The 25,609-nt window shown below is 38.4% G+C and overlaps 2 long non-coding RNA genes across 4 annotated transcripts in view; one reads left to right on the forward strand and one right to left on the reverse strand.

Annotated features, from left to right (window-relative positions):
• The window catches only part of LOC116790564, a 103,658-nt gene that overhangs the window by 73,728 nt on the left and 4,321 nt on the right, over nt 1–25,609 (forward strand). The gene's annotated exons all lie outside the window — the stretch shown is intronic.
• On the reverse strand, nt 13,801–15,546 carry LOC116790565. Its single transcript, XR_004358404.1, has 2 exons — nt 15,370–15,546; nt 13,801–13,832 (listed from the first exon to the last, which is right to left on the reverse strand). It is a non-coding gene; the product is annotated as an uncharacterized LOC116790565 (long non-coding RNA).

Below are 25,609 nucleotides of genomic sequence, written 5' to 3' on the forward strand. Positions count from 1 at the left end.
GGAGGTGATTCCCCCTGGAAGGCAAAGAGCAACAACTTTATCCTGAATCCAGTTGTGTTTCTGGTGGGGGTGAGGAGGGCATTCTGCAGTCCTGCCTTTTTGAGTAGTCCCCAATGTCCTTCAGAGAGGCCCTGATGGGAGGAAAGGACTTCAACCAATACCTTTCCCAGTTCGTTATTGAAGAAAGGATGGAGATTTCTTTAATGAAGTTTTATGCAGTGTGAAATATAAAGTGCAAAAAATACAAATACAAGGTACACAAGTATCCATCACAGTTGCTTCCTAGGAGAAAAATATTTGTCCCCGTGAAATTGATATCAATAGTAGTGTCTCTGTTGATTTTTGCAGAGCTGAGAAAATTGTCAGCATGGAATAACAAGCCTTGGATGCCTCTTTTGCTGGGTCTATTTACATTTCGTCAAGTAATGGAGTATCAGCTACAGCACATTAGAAAAGCCAATCTATAGGCTCAGCAATTTGACAACTCTTTAAGTCAACATTGTTTTAAAATAGTTTTAATCACAACAACATGAAAAATAGCAGGGATTATTACTCCACTAGCAAGTTAATGTAAAAATGTGTAAAAATGCAAGACAGTTAAAAAAAAAGCCCTACTGCTAGAAGAGACTCTCTTTAACAATATGCAGTAAAGCTTAACACTGTGACAGTGTAAAAATTGACAGTTGAATCATCTTAAAATAATGCAGTTAGAGCTGTCCAAATGTAGTGTATCAACAACTGCATAATACCAAGTGCCCTAGAAAAAGCATTGCAATCACCCAGGTTATAACAGGCATTCAGAGTTTCAAGATATATCAGTGCAGTAGTGTTTGCATGGTAAATATGCAGACCAGTGTTAAATCATGTCTTGACTGCTTTTGAACCAACCAAAATGTTCCCCAAATTAAAATACTTAGAACAGAATATAATTTCACAAGAAATTAAAGAGACATTCCACATATTGATATGTATTATGTACATAAAGCATCTTGAAAGGATTTTGAGTGCCACATTGGATATAAGCAAAGAGGTATTACATTTTCTGTGTGAAAAAATTACTAGGCTGCAGCACCAGATTGAGGCTGAGGATATTTTGATTCTAACAGTAAATCATTTCAATAGAGATGGAATGCAAAATGTTTCAAGCCAAACCTTTAGGGAAATGTATAGGTACTGTCATCATATCATTAAATATTCTAGAAAAGAAAAAAAATAATTCAAAAATGAAAAGGGTCATCACAAAAAGAAGGACAATCTCAATCTAGAATTTCTGCTGGGAATAAAATTGCTGTGGTACCCAAAAAGGTCACAAGATTTCTTCCTTGGAGCTGTAGGTCTAAATAACAGAACAATAATGCTGTGTTTGCCTTGGAAGTCAGCAATACATAGGAGAAGTTAGATGAAATAAGTTTACTATGAAGATCCTTAAAAATTCCATTGTTTTAAACAAAATCAATTGATGCAGTTCATATCTCAGTACACAGCACTTACATCACTTGGAACAGTTGCTTTCTGCATGCTGAGTGTTGCCTTACAAAGGCTATGCTTGATCTGAATCAGGATTCAGAGGAAGATCTGTAGCTATCTCACGAGGAGGGGGTGTGTATTTTCATAGTAGCCCATGAAGGCAACACAATAAACCTCTGCTCTTTAAAATAAAATTTTAGTTTCTAGGAGGGGCAATATCAAAGTGGCCCCTGTTTATCAGCACGAAGTCTTAACTCTGTCAAGCTGTAATACATGGCAGAAACAGAGATTTAGTGTCAGATCTTAATAATAAAATTTTTCACGCATTTTTATAACACAGTTCCAAATACATGTAGTTGATCTATTGAGTAGCTTTCCAGCAATACTCAGCTGATTTTGGAAGTGCCTTGTAGAGACATTCTAACTCGTAAATGTCAGCACTGCAGCTCTATAGTGAAAGTCCCCTTGCTCAGTCTGTTTTCATTTCAGGTAAAATGACAAACTCATCCCTTATTTCCCTCCCTCTAGAAGCAGAAGAAATACTGTTTAAGTATTCAAAAATTCACACCCTTCTGGGGGACAGTTTCCAGCCTCTAGGGAGAGCTCTGGGTGAAGGTACTCTTTGGAACCAGAGAGCATCTTCACAGACTCAGGCATCTTTTGAAGCTCTAAAACCTTTGCTTTCTCCTTTACCATTCTCTCTCTATATATGCTGTTGCAAATCCTTAACTCCCTCAGCCATGGATTACATCAATCCCAACTTTGTAACTCTGAAGTTTGCACATAATATCTGAAAATTACACAGCATTTTTTTTTTTTGCTTTCTTACAGCTATTCTGGATCAAAACCCACTGTTCTTTTGTCATTGAGAAATTTCGTATTTCAATATTTTTTAATGAAAAGAGGAAGAAATGACGAGAACTATGTGTTACTACATCTAAACCCAGACTTCGCTGCAGGCAGCCTGTGCTCTGCTCTCCAGGCTCCACAGGTGCCATGGCAGTTGCTGTTGTTGTAGCATGCCTAGCAAAAATCAATTTGATCTTTATAATCTGTTGTTCAGCAGGGGTATCCTGTCAATGTCAATGACCTGAGAAGTGAAATCTGTTATGGGTACATAATTTTCTTACCGTCATTTGAAAGAAATATTTCTGTGTTAGCTGTAGGGGATATTTTTTGATTATTAGCACATGAAAATATGTTTTATATGACCTCGTTTTTATGACACATAACACAAAGCCAAAGCAATTATTAGTATTGTCTCTCAAGGATTTTTATTCAAAAACTGGTATTTTTCTTCTGGCTTATTCTCTTTCTTCCCCTCTGTCATCCCCCACTAACATCTTAAAAGCCCTTTTCTACTGTAGCTAAATAAAAACCAAACTGGAACTCGTTGCTTCCTACAAACTGTTTTAAAAAGCCCAGAAAGTTGCTGTTAGAAATGCCTTCTTCATATTTGCAGACCTCACCCTGTACTATAGTTCTACCAGTCACAGTTTACATGACAGATTTTAGCATTCATGTAAAAGCATCGCTGTCATAACCAACCATAGCACTAGATGGCTACAGATCCTGGAAAGGATCCTCTCATAGGTAGCTTAGTTTTGTGCTTACTTTTCCCAGTGCCTCAAACCCAGGTTTCTTTAGTTCAGGTGTTTGTTTACTCAGAACATTTTATTCAAATGTACTTCCAATATAACCTTGTATAGCAAAGTTTTTGGACTTTGTGTTTGTAAAGCTGTTCTGGATCTGTTCTCCTGGGAATAAATTAATTTTCCCACTGTAAATAACAATCACATTAATCTTTTCTGTCTTGGGGAATCTATGTTTAATTTTTTTCAACTTTTTCTCAGTGTCCACATCTTATATTCCATCTCCTCCAAAGCTTGGATTTTCTGGTGGCAGATTTTCTGGGTCAAGACAACCTGACCCCACAGTTCTGGTGCTGATGAGTCCCTTCTGGTACCTTTCCTTTGCAGGTTCTTCATTCCCGTTTTTCTTAGCTTCCCCTGTCTTCCCATATTGACTCTTCTGGCTGTCTTTGAATGACTTCAGAGGTAATTGCTTTTATCCCTTTGTTCTACCTTGTCTTCCTTCCTCTTTCCTTCCACCATCTCACACTCCAGTGTAATGAACTAATCCTCAGTTTATTTCTCCTGTATTAGCTTCTCTCTTTGCCTGTTGTGTCCTTGAGGGCACATGCACATTCTAACATGCTTTTTGTCAGCTCCTTCACGATCTGCGTTTGAGGGTGATGAATCCAGAATTTAAATTAATTCATGGTAAATTCAGAGACAGTATAATTTGTAGTGTCATCTGTATGATCCACAGTTCATGATGTGGTAGAAGAGATTGTGGGAATTAAAAAGCCTGAGGTGAAGTCAGAGGTGAAGCCTCCTGTTCCCACATCCTTTTGCTAGAACCAAGCTTGCTGGCTGGGCTCAGTAAAGGACAAATATTTGTGGACTGCCACTAGTCAGGACATCATTCACTTTGGTTAAAGTCAGGAGAACACGCCTTTCATGCAGAAGCAAAAGCTGCGGTAGCTCATTCGTGCCATCAGCAGCATTTCACGGTAGTTTCCATTTCTCGTGGTAACTGTTGTTTTGGGCTGGCAGGGATGCCATGCTGCCTGCCTGACCCATGGCAGGTGTGGGCTGCTTGCACTGCTCATCGCTGCAGGAAACTGCTACAATCACAGCAATGGGTCAGGGTTAATGAGCATGTCTATCTGCTTGCAACAGTCTGGGGGTTTGCTTGCTTATTTGTTTCCTGTAATAGAATTACTGTGGACAAATGTTCATTTAGGTGATATTAATAAGGTCTCTGACATATAAATTGTGTTTTTAAAAGTTTCATCCTGAAGAGATGTAAATAGAAGCTAATTAGCTGCGTAGGGCTGCAACGATCACTGCTTAGTGGTAACTGATGCATTGAAAAATGGTAAGAGTGTTCAGAAGCATTTTGAAAATGTTTAAGTGGTTATTAGTGTGAAAGCCTATCAGTGGCCTGGGAGATGTATTAGAGGTTATCAGTTGCCTTTCACTGTCTCGTTCTCATGTCAAGTGCAATGGGGGATTTTTGCAGATACCAGAGAAATACTTCAGTCTTGCTGTTTTTCTTGTAATTAGCAGGTTGGTGTGGGAAGATGTCAGTGGGACATAAGTGATGTCTCCTGATGTGCGGGAGGTAATGCTTCTGAGTGTAATCAGCAGCTTTTCAAAATGGATTTTGCAGCCATGATGTGACAAGATATCAAAGTGAAGCACTTCAGTAATTTAACGTAGTTTATTTCATGTAGCTTTCACGTACTGCAGTATGTTTATCCATTCACTGCATGGTCATTTAAAGGGTTTAAACCAAATAAAACTCTGTACATATTCAACAAAATATATATTCCTTTTACTGAGCATTGAAAAGTAGGTAAAGATTTTCCTCTATTTATGCTTAATATCCCAATAGGTAAATAATGTTATCTTTGTGAGTACACGTCATCTAGTTTCTGAATTGGGCTAACTGCAAATACATAAGGCTGGGAAAAAAAAAAAAAAAGGAAAAAAGGTGTATTTTGTAGAGAATTCACATCTGTGAATTAGTATCTGCCCGTTGTCCCAGAAATCTCAAAATCCAGATAAAAATGCCTTCATTTACATCAGTTCATATATATAAAAGAAGATTGTCAAATATAGAGTAATCATCTGTAAATAGGCTGCCTAAATATTTCAGGGCCATGTTGAAGAATAATAATAGGGACCCTAAATATGAGGATCTATTTTCATCCTAATAAAACTGGAGCTCCAGAAGAGGCAATTGGAGAAACCTAATTATTCATTTATGTTCTAATAAGGAAGGGCCTTCAGAGATAGAAAGGCTACTGGCAGTGGAGTGGGATATCATAACTGGAAGGCTTCAGAAATTCTGCAAAAAAAGACAAACTGTCTCTTACAAGGCCTCTTCACCTTGATCTGCAGGCAGACACTTAACCCTTGTGTGTCTATCAGTGTAATACTCAGACATCCCCCAAGTAATTCCCATCGCATTCAAAGGTAAATGATTTTAGCCAATATTCAGAAATGAAGTGAAAACACAGCACATACTGGAGCACACAGTTCTTGCTAAAAATGAAAATAAAAGATGACATAAAGAAGAAAGGGATGAGGGAAGGACATACTCAGGCTGAGAACCATACCATCATTTCAGAACTTCTCACCTCACACACTCAAACTGGAAGGTGTCTGGAGAATTCAAAACCATACGGTGAGCTGCTGAGAAGGACAGAGAAGATGCTTTATGACTCCCCTACTACGAGAAACCGGACAAGAGGTGAATGAATAAAAGCCCCAAGATAGAAAACTGTGCTGCTAACAGGATAGAACAGCAGCTGTCTCAGGAAAGAGCTAAAAATATGAGGTGTAAGGAGCAATGGTGATGGCGCAGTGAGCTGGAGATGTCCCTAATCCAAAAACTAATGAGAACCAGGGAGTGTGGTCTTGAAGTGAAGCCAAAAGCTGTACCAAAGGAATTCAGTGGAAACAGAAGTAGCAGCTGTCATCAGGCAGCAAGGAGAGCTTGATTTGTGGGCTAATGAAATGTTCAGGGAACCTGTTAATTTGACTGAAAAACTTTAAAAATGCTGACTGGATAAGAACAGACCCAGTGGTTCTAAAGGACATTGAGGTGTATTATGGGGACAGGAGCCTTGAATTCTGGGCAGAGACAGCTTGTATGGAGTTTAACCTTACACATGTGAAGGAAGCATCCATGTAGGATGTACTAGGGTGGCCCTTTGAGGGCCAGTCCTGCATGTGCTGACTGCTGGACTGTCCAGGTGCTAGATAATCTCATCCAGGCTGCCCTTTGCCAGAGGATTTGGCAAGGTTCCTTCCAGCCTGGGCTGTTCTGAGATTCTGAGCTGTGCAGATGATGTCCACGTAGGTGGGAGGAGGATGGAGATGGGATATTCTCCCAGAACAGGCAGTGTAAGCAGCCACAGTAATAGCTGCCTGCAGATGGGAGAACCTACCAGAGGAGCCAATCCCAAGGGATCCCTAGGGACTGTGGGAGTGAGAGGGGATACAACTGTGAGGCCTTGCCTGCGCAGAAATATGGGAAGCTTTAGGAGAGCTGCTAGACAAGAACCAACAGAGGACTAACAAAAAATTACCTCAAGGACCATAGAGAGAGTCAAAACCACAGGCGTGACTAGAGATTCATATCCTTACTGACCCCCAAGAAGGATGTCCTGAGAAAGAGGCTGGTTGGTGCTGTCCTGAGAGGGGAGATGCTCCTAAAAAGCTATTTTCTGGGCTCTATTCAGTAACCAAATTAGCAGACACAACCTAGAAGGCAGATGCCAGCTCCTCCCGACTTACATACTCATATTCATTTTTGTATGATCCAAAAGTACTTTTTCCTTCCATTTAACACTTATATACCTTTAATGAGAAGTAATATATTATTGAGTCGGTTTTATTAGGTAGATAACAAGTCCCAACCCAATAAATTGAGTCATGCTTGTAACAGTTTCGAAGCAGAAGAATTGAGTTTCTTTGTATGTCCTACATCTTACAGGAATTTTTCCTAAATTTTGACAATTCCCCAAAACAATCAACTTTTTTTTTTAAATTTTAATGTGCATCCATATGTGTACCCAGCAAAGGAACTGAGGCAGTAGAGAAAATCACTGTGCTGCAATTCATAACTAGTTTTCAGTGTGCTCCCAGCCTGCTCTTACTGTAGGAGTGAAAGGGACCACAGGAATATTCAGAGTAGGATCCTCAGTGCTCTTTATTGCTTTAAGTGAAAATGTTTCTTTATAGTTGTAGGAGCGATATATTTATGATCATAGCAGCTCACATTCCATGGTGAAAGATATTTGGGGTGATGGCAATTCTACTAAACACAGATTTCCTACAAAAAGGTTCTATGCTGATTCCAATGTTAAAAGAGAAAAAAGCGTATTATGGGAGCAGATGGTGGAGCTTGGTTTTGTTCTTGTTGTTTTAGTGGAAGGTTCAGAAACTATTTTTTTTTTAAAGACCTGTACTTTCTGGTGAGAGCACTGGGTAAGCCTGTGCTGTGTGCTTGGGTTTTAATACATGACGTGGGATCAAAAAAATTGAGCTATTAGGTAAAGTACCAAGTCCTTTAGGAATCTGTCTTTTTAATCTTTTTCCAAAAAAATAATAAGGAACGACTACTTACAATTGTTTTGCTCAACATTTAACTGTTTCTCTCAAGTATACTTACCATGAGTTAATGTGGTTGTCAACTTCCTGGCCTATTTTTAGCATATATTGAATTATTGCTGTGTTCCTGTGTTGTTTAACCTGCTTGCCCCTTAGGTTCAGCACACAGTTTGAATTGGAGCGTGCTCCAGCTTTTAGAAATTGGGTTTTTATGCATGTTTTGAACCAGCCCTTGCTTACAAAGCTTAAATCCCATTCATTGCAGTGAGAATAAAGTGTGTGTTTCAGTATTCTCAAAGCCTGTGGTTCTAAATACAGGAAATGGTCATTAAAAGAGATTGCATTCCTTAGGCTGGCATTATCTTGTGTTAAAATATAATTATAGTCATAGAATTGCTAGGAGAAATTACTTCAGTGAAAGACATAGTAATGAGGAGGTGTATTAGGTGAAATTACAAGAGAAAAATCACAAGTGGAAACAGTAGAGTATTTTCATTTTGAGTTAGCATTATTTATAACAAAGTGTGTTTGTCTTGCTCTTGTTAGCTACCTGTTTTTGGGGGAATATATGTTTTTTAAATGGTTTTATACATACAAGTAAGGCAACTAATTTTTTCTTCCAGGATTAGCTAAACAGTGTTTTAAGTAGGAAAACTCAATTTCTATTTCAGTTTTCAATTTTTTCTATTGAAATGAAAACCACATCAGAATATTACCAGGTATTATAAGCTAAAAAGCAAAAGCTGTTTTTAAAATTAGTATTAGTAACACGCAGAAATATGAGAAAAATAAATAGATAATGTGTGATAATTTACAAAATGCAATATTCTGTAGTAATTTGATTTTCTGGAAAAGCATTTGCATCTAAGAAGTTGTTTTCTATGGGAGAAGGGCAGGTGGAGTATTCCACTACTTCCTGTCATTAACTGAGCAGCAAGGTGCATTTACACACACAAAGAATGCTATTATTTCTCATGCCTATATCTTAAATGTGGTTTAAAATACGCATATTTTTAAAAAATACATGCATTGGAAAAGTTTTCTCCTATACACATACATCCAATTTTAGGTTCCACTTTTTTATTGCTCTTAGTGAGTGCTATTCCATGAAAGAAATTCCAGGCACATTATGATTGAGTTATACATTTTTGTTTGGATTTCGTAGTTCAATTGTTCCATATACATTATGCTATAAAAAAAAAACCCTGTGTTCTTCTACCCCAACTGCTTGTGTTCCATGACAGCAAAGAAGACCTCAGAACAGATGGTTATCCTGCTGTGCTGGGCGAAAACTGGATGTAAGGTGGTATTTTTACTGAGGTTTCAGTTAAATGGCAATTATGGGATGTCTCATTCTATTCTTAATTAGACTAATTTGACCCCTGTGTGTATCACGTACAGGTCCAGAATAGAAATAGTGCTTTATTTTTTCCCAACACTTTTTAGCTTTATATGCAATGGACTATTAAAATGACATCCCATAACTATACATACAAAAAGAAGGGAAACTGTGTATTATTAGTGGCATTTTGGACAAGAAATGGCAATAAAGAGTAGGGATGTTTTCCACAGTCCATCCATATTTTGTGCACATCCTGGTATACATGAAATGTGGCATATATATTTGAGAAAAAAATTCCTTCTTCCACTACTTCTCAGGCAGGAACCTTTCATGGCAAGTAGTCAACTAAAACTAGGGTTTCATGGCAATTTGTGTACATGTTTGATTTGGGTCCCTCTGTCATGGAGAAGTTCTCTCCCGTTTTCCCCAGCTGAAGAACAATTCTGAATCAAAGCTTTTCTGCTATAAAGAAGGTAAGCAAGTCCATTATAGACTGAATATTTCAAAATGGAAAAAAATAGTCAATCAACATTTTTAGGTCACTTCACCGATTGCCTTGAAATTTTACAGGACTTTTGTCCTTTTTCTTCGAAGAGAATAAGAGGACCAATCTAAAGGTAATGCAGGGAGAAAAATCGGAAATTAAAATGTCAGATGCACTTAGTAGTGTCTCCATAAGAAGTACATTCTCTGATTAAATTCTGAGTAGTCAAAGCTTTGTGTGGGTAACATGCTTTTAGGCCAGATTTATTACACTGTGAGAACAGGGCCTACATAAGAGCCAAACCTAAGACAGCTTTATTAGCTGTATTTTAATTAGTATTTCTTCCTTGAAAGCCCTAAGATAATGCTAAGTGCTTAAATATTCTCAAGCCACTTTATATTGGTAAAACTGAGGCACTGAAGAGAAAAACTAGGAACCTTTAATGGTCTTTAAAACATTATCGAAATCAACAGGCTCTTAACTGGGTGTGAAATACATTTAAGATGCTTGAAGTCTGATATTTTATAGATCAGAAGTGAGTGGCAATAACTATTCCGAGAGAGCTCTGGAGCCCTGAGCGATCTGCAGTCCCTTTGCTGGTGTGTAGGGTTCACTGACCCGCACTGAGGTGGGGAACTTCCCATTTTTATCTCAATTGCTCAGTATTTACAACCTGGTTTGGGGTTTTCCTGGGGATTTTTAATGGCTGATCAAAGGACAGTAAATGTGGATCACAATGTTAAACTGTCTACACCTGAATGAAGTCTTCTGTCCTAAATTCTTGTTCTGTGGTGGCTCCTCGCTCCTGCTGAAGTGAACAGTTGATACTGGAAAAAATAGCAGTTTTTGAACATAAGTGACAGAATGTTGTTTAAAAAACTAACAAGACTTAAAGTTGTGACAAAACAGTAAGAATTTTTTTCCCATTTGATTTGTGAGAGGAAAGTCGAATAAATTAATTTCCTCTTCTTTTTCTAACATCCATACCACTGAATTGTTTAGTTTTCCTTGTATGTGCACTACAGGTAAATTCTTGCATCTCTAGCTGCAAGAAGAAAACACAAAACAGGCTTTCTAATGCTTTTTTCCCACCTGTTCTGCAAAATATTATTTTTGCATGTATACAACTTTGCTATTTTCACACTGCTGTACTTGTAAATAAGTTATGATCTCCAAAAGGATATTTCCATTGCTAATAAGATTAGAAATACCTTTGCTGTGAGATATAAATAATTCATTGTTTTTCATGTCATCTGTTTGTAAGTAGAGAAACTTGTGTCTTTTTATTTCTTAAAATAGCTTACAAAACTCCCTACATGTGGATTCATTTTCTCTGGAATGTTTTCATCCACTGTTAAATTTTTCACTTTTTTATTTTTAACTCCAGTTATTTTGGGGTTTGGGGTGTTGTTGAGTTTTGGGAGGGGGTTTTTGTGTTTCGTTGTGGAGTTTTTGTGTTGGGTTTTTTTTGATTTTTTTTTTTTTTAAGTACCTGACCTCAATGTATGGTATCTATGCGATAGCATCTGATTTGCTACAATCTGTGTAGTAAAGACTAAATTTCCACTATATGCTTCTGAGACCTAATGTAACAAGGCCCAGAGACATTCAAAGGTCACAGCCATGGTGGCAATAAAGCATGATAATATTAATAATAACTTTAAAAATGACAGTGAATCAAATCTAAAATTGACATAAAATCATTAGTCTTAAATAACAATGCCCATTTCTCTAAAATACTTCACAAGGCTTTTGTAAACATACATTTACTGCGTTCTTTAGGAATATAAGAATAGAAAGCCACTGAAAAGCCCTGAAAAGCAGTGATGGAGTTTGCAAAGGCAAATGGCAAAGGCTGGGTTGGACCAGCCCCATACTTAAATTACACTGATCCTGCAGATGGGCGGAAGCATGAAATCAGTGCTGTGGTAAGCGTGGAATGGAGCACAGAATTAAACCAGGCACAAAGACCTCAAGGGGATCTGGTTGCAGAATCAGATATTTGCCACCGTTCCTATTTTGTTTTACTACTCCCTTCCCTTTTTTCTCCATTTCCACAGAGCTGATTTTCAGCATTTTCTTGATGATGGACTTTCTGATTTTCTCAGGGCTACTTCCACATTCTTTGAAATTTTTCTCAGACTTGCAAGACTTGAGTTGTATTAGTTCTACGTTTTTTCCCTTGTGTTTCAGATACTTCTGTATTCTGTAAAGTCCCTGTGTATCAGTTTCCCAGTAGTCTCTGTTTTATGGTTTGATGGCTGTTCTTTAAGCATATACACCACCTATTCTCCAAATCAATGGCCATCTTTGGAGGTGCAACTGTTAGATGAGTATTCATTGGAATGCTTTTATTTAGACTTTCATTTCTGTGAAAACAAAAAACAAAACCAAAACAACAACTTGTTGACTGCACAGACAGGGACTAATCTTAAAAATCTACTTAGTTTTGAAAACCTACTGTCCTCTAAAGTCTGATTTCAAAGCCTTTATTTTTTAGTGATGTTAAAACCAAAGTGGAACAGAGGCTTACTAGCCTGATCTGAATCTCTTAGAAGAGGGCATAAATACGTTGTGTAGCGTTCTCCCAGGAATTAGGTAGAACAAATCTTTTGTGGATTATAATCTCAACTCCAAGATTTTATTCCCATAACAGAGCTAGTTGTGTGAATTATGTTTGCTTCCTTACACTGAAGGTTATGATTTATTTTGGTTTCAACTTTGTAGAATAATAGAATTTCTCACTGGCGTTGCTTGTGTTGTAAATCTTTACAACCCAGGAGTTGTAATGGATAGTGTTCATATTCATCCATGCTCATTTTTGCAAACAATAGGACAGTATCAGCACGTGCTAACCTAGTACAGAGGAGGGGATTGAGGGATTTGGAAAATTGGTCCTGTATAGTTTAAAAGATCACTACTACTTAGGGGAATGTGTTTTGACTGCAGAATACTTTTCTTCCCATTCCTCCTGCTGAGCCTCCCATAACATTCAAATATAGAAGCAATTAAGTGAATTGCAATAAAAACACTTCATGCTTTCCCTTTTCTGTACCGTGGACATGGACCACATTGAGTGTACAATTGATTGCAGTGGATAAAAGCTGATCTGTAAAGCCCAAGGAAATAATTCAAAACAGTTACTCCTTCTGTCTAGCAGTTCCAAACTTGTCAGTCATACCAGTGTATGCAGCTGCCAATTAATATTCTAAGAATCAAAAGAGAGAAGCTTGTAACACAACAACACCACAGAGAGTCCCTTAAATTAGTTTATTAGAGGATTCACATAAATTAATGTAAAACATTTTGATGTGAAATACAGCTAAAACATTAACCTATGGAAGTAAACATCGGTCAAATCAACGTTCTGTGGCAGCTGTTTGGTCACAGGTATCAGAACTGATAGCCATAAAAAAAGGTTTTTGGAACACATAGGGCTTGTCTGACGTGCATATTTTTTCTCTCTGTCCTCCCAGTTACATTTCTCAGCTCCATACACAGCTTCTGGCAGGTCCCTGCATTTGTGGGACTTGTTAAATGACTGTTACAGCTGTGCCTGTACTGGCTCTATCTTCCCAAAATACTCTTGGCGAGTGAATGTCCAAAGGTAGTCCTTTTCCCTGGAAGTCAGTGGTCTGTAAACCTGTGAAGTAAGAATGCTGTGAAGTAATTATTGGCTGTTAACAAATATTTGCCAGACACTTTGCACAACCAAAACTGCGACTGAAGTACAGTGTAATATGCACCTTATGGCTTGTTGGTGAGAAGTCATTTAAGCCGTGTAAGATGCTGAAAAAACTTTGCCATGAGTTACACAATTTCTTTACATTATACAAAAACTCTTCTAGAATTATTTGTAGCTGATTAATAAGACTGGAAAGCATGGCTGAACAAAATACTTACTTAGCATTTGATTACAGCTGTACATAAATACGGAAACCAGTGTTGCTTAGGCTGCAAATCAAATACTCAAAAGCCATAAGCTTCCACAATTACGATACCAATGTATCTCCTTCTCCGTTTGCAGTCTGATAGTACATGTATGCCAAGTTACAAGCTGTGAAGGGAATTTGTACAAGGAATAAAGAAGCTCTGCCTGTGTCCTTCAAGTTTTACATTCCTTCTGCACCATCTCCATCCCACCTCAAGATGGATCCTTTTTTTCAGACTCCTCAGTCTGGTCTCTTCCTCCTCCTGAGGAGTATTCAAGCCAGCCCCACTGAGGATTTTTAATGACACTCCTACTCTTCCTGCCTTTTAAACTGTAGCCTTCAGAGAGTTTTCTGAACTTTTTGTCCAGTCCATGTATTTGCTCTTTGTTCTGCCCTAACAGAGATATACTGATAATGTCCTGTTGGAGAAGATGGGAAAAAAATGGCTATGACAGAAAGGAAAAGCTTCTTTGTTCAACAAGGTGAGAATAAGAAGGCATTTCATGTACAGTCAGCAATTTTTTATCTTTGGGATGTGGGGGTGGAGGCAGAAATTACTTTCCTCGGCTGTCTTATAAATGCCTGAGTAATATTGCCTGAACTTTTAATAAGTCAGTCTGGGGCAGAGTTATGACTTAGAAGGGCTTTATGCAAAATCCATACATTTTTGAGAAATGCTGAATAGTTATAAAAAGATTCTAAATAATATAATATATAAATAGAATTTTTTTTTATGCTAAGATGAGCACTAATTATACAATTATGTTAGTGTAAAATTTGTTTCTGTGATGGTACAGAATTTCTTGTGATGTGCAATTCTATCAGGAGGGAAACTGGCTACTGGTGACATGTTTTCCTGGTTCTCGCTTGGCCACATCCACATGGAACTAGTTTGTCAATCACTGTGGTTATGCCATGAATCCAGGTTAAAAAAACAAACAAACAAACAAAAAAACCAGAGGATTTGTAGTTGAAATAATAAAAAAAAGTTTTCCTAGGCAAAAAACCCCTGAGCTATGAGCATTTACAGAAAATGAAGCTTTATATGCATATTATAATTACTAGTGTTGCATTTACTTGAAGAGATATCATTACATTACAGCACAGTTATTTCGAAAGAATGTCTCACAAGCTTATTTAGACATGTTTTCAGCTCTTACATACAGAGTTTAATTTACCAATTACGTTTGGCTTTGGTGTAATGTTACTTTACTTAAATGCATATATGCTTATACAGTGAAAAAAGGTATTTTTTTCCTCAATGCTTAGGCAGAATTGTCAAATCTGAAGCTTTACATTTTAATGTTAAAATCTGCGATGTTAAAAACAAAAGTGTTTAGCATTGACAATTACAGAACAAAAAGTCATGACAAAGAGATATGCACCAGAAAATGTTTGGGAAAAATAACCTGTGACATAATTTCATATAATGTAATATATTTTCTTTGTCCATGATTAACTGGATAAGTAGAAAGAAGCTTGAATTTCAGAAAAGAAAAAGAAAGATCAAATGATTTATTAGAAACTATTTGCAGCAGAAAGAATGAAAATAGGTTGCCTGGAAAAGCTGTGCAATCTCTAGCATTGGAGATATTTCAGAACATATTAGATACAGATATGTCAGAATGACTTAAATAAATTTAGACAGCTGGAAAGAGGATAGGTTAAATAACCCCTGTTTTTTGTGACTGAAAACTGTGAAGGCACTGAAGTAGTCAAATTAAATAATATGTAATGATTTTAGTTTCACATACAGAAATACAGGCAAATATTTACACAACAGGTGACTGGGAATTTCTGTGTCGTTCCAAGGAGACCTGATTCCTGATTCCTCAGTAATAATGAAAGCTTACAGATTAATTTGGGGGGCCTTAGTAATGAACAAGAATAGAGATAAATGAAAAGAATGCTAATGAAATGTATTTTCAAAAATCAAAATCCACTTTTTTTACTCACTTAACTCTACCCAGCTCCATTGAAAATCCTAGTTCCAGGCACTGTTTCCTAACATATTCTCATGTAGTTGGTATAAGTTTAAATATTCCAAAAGCAAGTGAAACTGTAATTTTCTTTGCTGAACAGGGCCACAGTGCAGTTCAGATCCACAGCCTGCCCTCAGTCACACCTTCTCCTCACCACCTTCTCTCAGATAACACCTCATAATGCCTGAAAACATAAAGATCCATCCCAAAAGCTCTGAGGTACCTAAGTTTATTAAAAACACATGTTCATAACTCTATATAGGAACAGATTTTCCCCTTGAGGATAGAAAGGAAAGGGCTCTGAATTAAATGTGAATGTGACTTATTAGCCCCATGATAGCAACCCATTTTCTTACCTTACTGTCTGTCTCCTTAGCAACTGTTTGTGGTTCCCAAAATGTGCGCTTTAAATAACTCTAAGAATATTATTTCAGTCTTAAAGACAAAGTGTTGCTGGTGTCAACTTAATAAAAGTGAACTATCTACTGCAAATTATTTGAAACAGAAATATTCCCCGTTATTGATGCTCATGCCTCAAACCAATTAATACAGGGGTTCTGGTATGGGTTTCTTGAAAACAAGCTGCTACCATTGGAAATGACCTGGTAGTTAATTTTTCCCCTCTCAGAACTGGAACATTTTCCATGCCAAGAAACGTGGAGAAGAAACTACTATGCAAACTGTATGGTTTTTGGAAACTGCTAGTTACATTTCCCCTGGCTGCATCAACCTCAGGGCTTGCTATTTTGATGTTCTGCTGAGATTATCATCAGCATTTCGGCTCTTTGAACACAGATCTTAAGATGTTACAGCCACGTCCACATCATTTTATGCTTAAGTTCAACAAAGGCCTTTAGGACATTAATGGAAGTGTTGTTTGCTCATGAAAATGTGTGTCAGGACCACTGTGCTCATGAGAACTTCAGGGGCCTTTGTTGCCTGAAAAGGAATCACCCTTTCCTGTTCTGCCCCTGTTTGGCAGCACTTCCTTGAAGGACCTCTGGAGGCAATGTCACGCACCTAAGAGTGTGGATCTGTGGCAGTTTTGGCCTGTAAATTCGCATTAACTTTAGGACACCATCTTATTTGTGCATTAGGCAAAATCTGTGCCTGTTGCACATCTGCAGTAGTGATGTGACTATTGAGGGAGGCCAAAGGAACCTGCAACATGCAGTGGCTTTTAGTACATGATCACAGAGCTGGTGATCAGAAGAGATGTGGAATATTTCAATGGAAAGATCCAAAGAACTCTTTCCCTTGTGCCTGCCCTATTCCCCTTCCCCCTTTCCCATCCCCCATATTTTCATTACCAAAGAATGAAAGGCAGTTCAGTACAAATTAAATTAAATACAAATACTTCAATACAAATTAAATTAGTTATTACCATATCAATTTCAATTGGGCTAGTAGGAACAAGCAATTATAATAAGTGGGAACTTAAAAGGTTTACTACTGGCCATTTTAATTCACAAATGGCCTGGTTAAGAATTTCTTACATGAGAAATGCTCCTGTTGGGCTTCAGAGGAATCTGTGCTCGAGCAGCAGCATTTCAGCACGTGGCCAGAAATGATGAAGCTTAGCAAACATATTCATATACTGTGTTTTGGAGATTTTTTGTATGGCACATCAGTGCAACGTCTACAGATATTTTTAAAACATCAACACTAAACTGACAGGAGAAATTACAGAAAGTGATTTGAGGAGATACAGTAATAGGAAGAAACTAATTGAAATATAGTAGACTACTGAGGGTGGAGAGATACTTACATCAGGACTGGGACACAGCAATAGATTTTTCAGCCTGATGGTTAGCACACTGATTTCATGGTCACAGTGAACATTTAAATTCATTTATACAAAGTCCTAAACAGAAAAGGAAAGAATATGGGCTAAAGGTTCCTGTAGAGTTCATGCCAGAACTTTTTTATATTCTCGTCTTCCCCCCTCCAGGATATTCCTGATCCCTGTCACCTCACTGCTTCTTGGAGATCTGAATCTTTCGCCCTGTGCTGTCAGCTTGCCCAGTTGTTCAATCCAACTGCTATTTTTGCTGCCAGATAGCCTGGATTAAACAGGAGGAGTTGATTTCAAAAATACTAATGAGGGTATGGTTTCTGACTGCCAAGGAAAAGGTGTGAACTGCCGGTTTGGTGGCAAGGAAGGCACTGAGCATTTTCAGAACAGGGAAGGATTGGGAAAGGGTTCTACAGCAGTGTCTGAACAGAAGTAAATATATATAGTTTTGTTAATGGCTAGAGATGTGTTACTTTATTCCAGCTAAGGATTAAACCCTGTCTCTGGAGCTCTTTCCTGACATTGGTGCTCATTTCATATCAAAGGTGTAAAAATCTGGTTTAGATGTCTAGGAGAGATTCAGAGCTATAAAGCAATATAAAGGATGAGTAAGAAATGTCTAATAGGAAAATCCACAGACATCAAGGGATATAAGTTGTATTTATGCAAGTAATGATTGTGTAAATACTTTTGCACAAAGTTCTGGGTCTGCCTCCTCCCATGGTTACCCAGAAGAGCACATGAGCACGCAGTCAGAACTAGGTTAAAAATCCTGCCTTCCTCATCCCTGGACTCTGCTGGGTGGTGCTCCTGGTGAAGGATAAGCAGACTACTTTGCACAGCAGCAAAATAGGATCCCTGTATTTAGGGATTTTGCAGAACTGCTTGTTTTCAAGGTTTTCTTTTCAGCCTGTTGAAAATTTAAATCACAAAAAGTCTGCACAAGTTATAAATTGTAATACACTCTGTTTAGATGTGTGTTGTGATTTGTCTCATAGTCAGAGGTGATGATGCCCTGAGCACTTTTAAAATATTCATTCTCACATCCTTTAGGAAGTACCCCAAGAATTCACAAAGCTGTCATTGCTCAGTTCTACTGTACTGTTTTTACATTGTCAGTTTTTGGCACTTAAGCACATTATTAATGTATAGCTCCATTGTTTACTTAGTATTACAAAATCATTTTTTCATTCTGTAGAGGATATCTGGAAATTATATCCTCTTCCATTATATCCTCTTCTGTGGGAGCCCAAACCCAGCTTTCAGCAAAGGAAAACAGGGGCTGACAAAAACCTCGTGATCTGAAGGAGCTGGACCTTTCTCACAAGACCTGTTAAAGTTCTACCTTATGGATCAAGCCTGGCTCCAGCAGAAATCAGAAAAGACTTTTGAGATGATTGTATCAAACCATGTCTAAACCCCTGTAATCCCTCTATCCCCCATGTAATCCTACTAGAAGAAAAATTAACTATTTAGAAATTGCAGTAAAAACTTGTGTAATTCCATAATTAACATAACTCGTCCCCTTCATTAACATGTCCAGCCTCAGATACCTTTAAAATAGTGTTCTCGTGTTCAATAAACTATTCCAGTTTCCCCATACTGGGATCGTGTTTAGCTTTTATTTTTCAGACCGCCACTAATGTCACCACAACCGTGGGGCTGAGAACCTTCTAACATTTAGAAGATTCCTCAGCCATCGGCTGGCTGGACCAAGGGAAGCAGCACTCCTTGTGTTTCGGTGGTGTGTGCGTAGTCAGAACTGAGAGAAAGCGGAAGACATGCACGGAAACTTGTCCTCAGCAGGCGGGAACTGCTGAGCGAGCTGACTACGAACTCCGGATTGGGTAATTATTTTAAAGACTTTGTAACGATAAGTAGGGTACAATGGGGACTCAAATATCTTCTGAACAAAACCACATTTATTTAATCTTAAAACGCGAGCTTAAGCAGCATAGCGCGAAAATTGACGAACAGCCCTTGCAGAACCTGTTGCTGTGGGCCCAGCGTCACATGTCAGAACTGAACGTTACCAACCTTCTTGGTACGCGCTTGAGGGACTCGGCAGCCGCCCGAAAAAACCTCAGCAGCTGCTGCCCGGGACGGGCCCCAGCCGCCGAGCTGAGCGCACAAGCACATTGCAGCCCGACACACGCTGCCCAGAGAGAGCCGTGTGAGACAGAACCATGGCCACCGCCGCTGCAGCCACCCCATGCAGGGTCGGGGTGCGAGCCAGCGCCAGCAAACTGCCGCGCTGCCTCGGCAAGTTCCTGTGTCACCGCCCGCTACCGCTCTCAGCAGCAGCAGCCAAGCAGCGACCAGAGGCGCGAGGTCAACACTCCAGAGCAGGTCCCTGAAGAAGGGCCACCGCCTCCGGCGCCCCAGCAAACAACGAGATCGACAGACCCGCGGCGGAGGAAGCAGCAGCGGGACCCGAGCGGGAACCACTCAGAAGGCAGGAGGAACACGGAACCCGGAAACGACAGAGGCACCGGGAAAGACAAACACAAGCAGCGCACGAGGTACGCAAAAACCGGGGCTATGGAGCGTGGGCGGCGGAGAGAATCCCACAGAGTCCCTGAGAGGCTCCGGGAAAGGTCCGAGGGAGGAAAGAGCCCGAGCGGGACCGTCAGCGAAGGAGGGAGCGAGCGGAAACCCGGGAGCAACAGCACGAGAGAAACCCAGGAACAGTGACCCCGGAGACAAACGGAGTGGGGCAGACACAAAGCTGCCGACTTCAGCAGTAATCAGAGCAGCAAAAACCCCCTTCCTTGATATTTTTTCCTTTTTCTTTGCAGCCTGAACTATGAACTGATCTTTTTTGCAAACCCTTTTTGTTTATTAACCTGTTTCAGTTTCACAGTATAAGGCGAACAAAACGCTACCAATGGATTGTCCCCCCACACCCCGCAAACAAACAAAAAAAAAAAAAAAGAAAGAAAAAAGGGGGGGGGAAGCGAAGGAAGCAAAGAACCCTTGCTGAATGAAGATACCCTTCCATAAGTAATAGCCAAAACAGTTTTTAAATGTATGCATAGCTGTATTTTTGAAAATTTTTCAGTTTTTGCAATAACAGTTTTCCCTAAGTCCAAAAGCCAAATTAACACAGAAAGACATATATTTGCCTTAAAAATAGAAGAAGTATATATTTTATCCTTGAACTATAGGAATGTTTATATGTATTTGAAATTTAAATTGAACATGAAGTAAAATATGCTTATGTTTTTACAGGTTATACTATCATCAAATAGAAAACATAGTTATATTAGTAATCTAAGGGTGAGAAACAAAAAATGCCAATGCCTAACCAAAAAACACTGTAAAATGAAACCCAAAGGTATGTTTGTATGATGTGTGTTCGATGGCCATCGAGTATGAATGTGTGAATGTATGCATGCATGTGAATACATAGTATGTTCTGATTTATACACAAATGTGCATTACCTCACATATGCACAAACACTCTTAGATAAAAAACAGAAAACATATCACCCTGAGTTGAATAGAATTTCATTTGCAGAGATGTTTTAGGTTAAATAAAAGTTTTCAAAAACAAACACTAAAAAACACTTTCAGTAAAAATCAGGAGCACACAAACCCTGAAGTCATCAAGTTATTAAGTTTGGTTCAAAATCAATTGCCTATAAGTCAATAGGATCTTTAGAGGATAGCTTAAATAAGATTTTATAAGAGTAATTTCTAATAAGAAATAATGGGAATAAGTTAAGTTGTTTAAACAAGTTCTATATTAATCCAAGGTTATTTAGTTTAGCATTGTTGGGAATTTTTCCTTCTTGCATTTTGTTCCTTGTTTACTTTTCTATATCCAAAAATGTCTGATAGTCTTTTTGATTGGTTAAATGTTTTTAATGTTAGTGCTAAGTTTAAAAAAATAATTTATGTAGCAATACGCAGAATGCCTTAAAACAGCTATGATTCCTTCACATGCCTTTATAGTGCCAAACCTTGTGGCCCAAACTATTCTGACACACAATGCCTTTGCATAATCTTACTTTCCATCTCAGGTATGTAAAAGGCTGTACATTGCCTTGAAAAAAGAAGCCTCCTTGCTAAAATTAATTTCACTTGTGGTATTAAAAGTAAGACTGCAATGTTTCTTGTTAGATCCATTTAAGAACACCTTTGCTTCTAAAATGCAACTATAGAATTTGTTATTACCTCAGTCGGAACCGATACTTCAAAGCATTGATAAGTTGCAGAAAAAATAGTAATCAAAGCTTAGATTTCATGTTTAGTTAGCATGATAAGTTAAAAGAAAACATTTAAGGTAATATTTGTATTCCCTTGTATTTTGTCTTGCATTGGCAAATGTTTGATCAAAGTTTTTTCTGAGTTTTTTGTTTTTTAGAAAAATAAAAAAAGAAGGGGCAGATGTGGGAGCCCAAACCCAGCTTTCAGCAAAGGAAAACAGGGGCTGACAAAAGCCTCGTGATCTGAAGGAGCTGGACCCTTCTCACAAGACCTGTTAAAGTTCTACCTTATGGATCAAGCCTGGCTCCAGCAGAAATCAGAAAAGACTTTTGAGATGATTGTATCAAACCATGTCTAAACCCCTGTAATCCCTCTATCCCCCATGTAATCCTACGAGAAGAAAAATTAACTATTTAGAAATTGCAGTAAAAACTTGTGTAATTCCATAATTAACATAACTCGTCCCCTTCATTAACATGTCCAGCCTCAGATACCTTTAAAATAGTGTTCTCGTGTTCAATAAACTATTCCAGTTTCCCCATACTGGGATCGTGTTTAGCTTTTATTTTTCAGACCGCCACTCTCTTCTATCTGGAAATTATATCCTCTGGAAATTATATCCTCTTCCAATTATATCCTCTTCTCTGTAAACCACCTGAACTTTGTGAACAGCAGAGCTTGTTTCTCTAATGAGAGAAAGAGAACAGTACTTGGCATGTGTTAAAGCATTCCAAAGTGATCCTCAGCAGTTGGCTGGTTTATAATTTTTTAATAATATCTAACAGTTTATTTGATATAAAGTTTGAAGACAGTTCACTATGGTTCTGTAATATAAAAAAATAAGCAAGAAATTACAATTGAAATAAGATTTAACTGTCTTTTGGGTTGATTTTTCTTACAGGTATAACATTATATTATTTTTTTAATGTGGTTGAGTTTGTCCTAAAGAGCACTGTAAATGTGTGTTCAGAGTTGAACATACATAAAATCATTTACTCTCTTCCAAACTAACCGTCATTTGTGTTTGCATTACTTTCTGCTCTTAAGGAATTTTTCCATGTTTTTGTGCCTGTGGTTAGCAGGGAAATTCCTGCTGATGGATCCTGAAGGGATGTATGATGGATCTTGCTGTGATGTGTGGATCCTGAAGGGAGTAGCTGGGACTCAGCGGTGGTTTCAGCCCTCCCTGTTAAGTTCAGTAGTTCAGCCCGCAAAGACAGATGTGGCTGTGAATCTTTCAGCACAAAGATGTGTAAACAAAATGCCTTTCCCCACACTTTTTAAAGAATAGAACAACGAAAATGATGAAGAATTAGTGATCATTGAACTCCCTTATATAGCTTTGTAAGCTGTAAATCCTTTAGCTAGGCTGAAAACTGAGATTATCGTTTTCTTTCTCCATGAGACAGTATGTCATGGTATCTGCAGGTGGAAGCCTGAACCATTCAGAGGAAAACTGGTTTGGAATAAGAAAGGGTCTCCTCATACTTTGCTGAAGCCAAGGAAAGCATCTGTTTGTTTAAGCTGTGTTTGGCTGGGGGAAAAACCTGAGGTAGTGCAAGATCCCTCTCAACTTCTTAGAGAAGAAAAAGAATGATCAGTTCCTTTCTACAGGATCTGCTAATGCATAAACCCTTGGACCTCTACTAATCATCCATAAAATCGGTGGGGACTGCTCAGTTCTCAAGATATTGAAACTTCTGTGCAGGGGTGAAAGCAGAACTGTCCAGGGAGTTTTAATGCATGTGCAAAGCCTTTAAAGTAGGTCAGCAACATTTGAAATTGGGCATCCTGAAGGCACAAGGCTGCTCCTTTGGATTGCAGGGGAGGGGGAAGAGGAACTTAATGATTTCCACTTTTTGATCAGAAAAACCTTTATAGCCCTTAAATCCTTTCTAAATCCTTCTGGGGATCTTTTAGTTTTATTATGTGCTTGATGGCCACGAAATATTGGAAGGAAATTGGATGTGACAGTGTCAGGAAGAGTCTGTACGTAGCATTTCTGTGTTCGTTGTGACTCCAGTTGTGCTGCAGTTCCCTGTGTTCCATGCTGACCATTGCATGAGTGAGATGGATATGCTGCTGGGAGAGGAATTCAGGCACTGGGACGATGCAATCAGTGGCTACTGAGCTAGCACGTAATGTGGAACAAGGGTATGGAATGTGGAACAAGGTATCCATCATCATCATAGACATTTACAGGTGTGATTCTGGAGGTATTCACCCAGCTAGAGCCCCATCATGCAAGGGAGTGGTACATTAGGATTCCTAAATGCAAATAGGATGGAAGTGCTGCCAATACTTCACAGGAGAAACCATGTCCTGATGCAAGTCAGCAGATACTTTTCCATAAAAATTCAGTGAGGCCAGAATCTCATTGTGTATCTAGGTTGGCAGGCTGGTTTAGGTCCTATATTCTGTGACTATCCTGTTAATTCAGGGACTTAGGAATTTTCTTTTTTCCAGCTGGAAGTATTACATTTTAGCAATCTTTTTCAGTATTTTTCTTTCTCTGTTGTACAGATATTTGTACTCACAAATTATCAACAACTAAAAATTCACATTTTTTTGTGATTATATGACCCAATATTTGATCAAAGATTATCTTAGTTTGCCATCTCAGTATAATTAGATATCCTACACAATAAGATAGATGCTGAAATTTTTCTGTTTGGTTCTCCTAGGGTGCAGAGATAGCCCTTGTGAGCTGTATAGTTCAACTAGCCCTGTGTTCTGAACATTATCTGTAGCAACATGTAGTATCCAATAGCTCTGGCAGGAGCCTGAAGGTGTGGGAAATACAGAAAGGCTCAGAGGCACCGAAGAGATCATAAGCTACTTAAATTCTATATTCTTTGTGACTTTTTAGGCTAAAATTTAAAAAGGAAAAGGTTAAAATTTCAAATAACAAAGGGATAGGTTAGGAAAAAACCTACAGCTGCCACAGGTAGAGTTGGAATAGCTGGTGAGTTTTATACCACTGCTTAAAGGGCATAAATAACTACAGGGATACATATGTGTGAATTCTTTTTAAATAGTATTCTAGGTCTTGCAAGCTCCACATATTTTGAATCTGGAAGGCTAATGTATTTAACTCATACAATGATCTTAAAAGAACATTACTTTTAGGGTACATTTTAGTTACGTCTTGGCAGCCAGTGTGTGGGCAGCGCTCTGTCAGATCCAAAGAGAGGCACAAGCCAGCAGCTGAAAGTTCTGTCATTCCCATCACGTATTAAGAAAACTGAACAAGGACTGTGGTTTCTGTGCTGGCTTGTTGCCATCCAGGCTTTGCAGCTCCAAAGAAGGTGGAAAACCCAAATATTTCTCACCCTTCAATATTACACAGTACTGCTGAGGTAAATGGTTTGCCAAATCCTAGAACCCTTGGTCACATTTCTTATAGTTTAGACTTAAGAAGAGAAGATACCGTATATTGTAATTGCAAATTCAGAAAAACTGTGCCTTACCTGGACTGTCACACGGTATTCCTGAACAGAAATTGGACTTTGGGGTTTAATTGAAATCATACCCTTTCATTTTCGAGTCCTGTTTAAGGAGTTCAGATATTTCTTTTGTTTTCCCCCACCTTAAAAGCTGACTGGATATTAGGTGAATACAACACTGGAAAACTTCTGTGTGTAAGGGTGGATAAGGTGTTGTTATAAAACAAATAGGATTGAATTGCTTATGCGAGCAGTTACTGTTATACAGTCATTGCATTAGGGTATTTTGAATTGTAAATAGGAGGAGAAAGTCTGTTTTGGGGAAATTTACTCCTTTTTGGATTGTTACGAAGAAATGCATTTGTGTGTGTTTTGAGATATTCTTGAATTAGGGAATATAAGGGTTGCATAATCAGGTCCTATTTGTACGTCTGGTAGACTCGGGGTGGCTGTCTGGGAGTTTTCACACAAGGTGCAGGTAATTACTGAGAGTCTGAAAATTCTTCCTGTCCTGTTCTCTCTCACCAGCCAGGTTTAGGTAATGCTCTTCCGCTGTGGCCCTGTGCCAGAAACAAAGGGTAAATGTAAGGAAAAGTCTTCTTCAAAATGCAAAAGCTTGTCAAAACTGCATTTCTCCTAAGGAATAAACAATGATCTTTGGGAAAACTAAAACAATAAATACTCTTTGCATAGTTCAGATTATGTGTCCTTGACGTTAAGTGTGTTTTTATGTTCTCAAACAGGAAAACACTTCATGACTG

The sequence above is a fragment of the Chiroxiphia lanceolata genome, chromosome 8, assembly GCF_009829145.1.
Source record: "Chiroxiphia lanceolata isolate bChiLan1 chromosome 8, bChiLan1.pri, whole genome shotgun sequence".
Classification (NCBI taxonomy): Eukaryota; Metazoa; Chordata; class Aves; order Passeriformes; family Pipridae; genus Chiroxiphia; species Chiroxiphia lanceolata.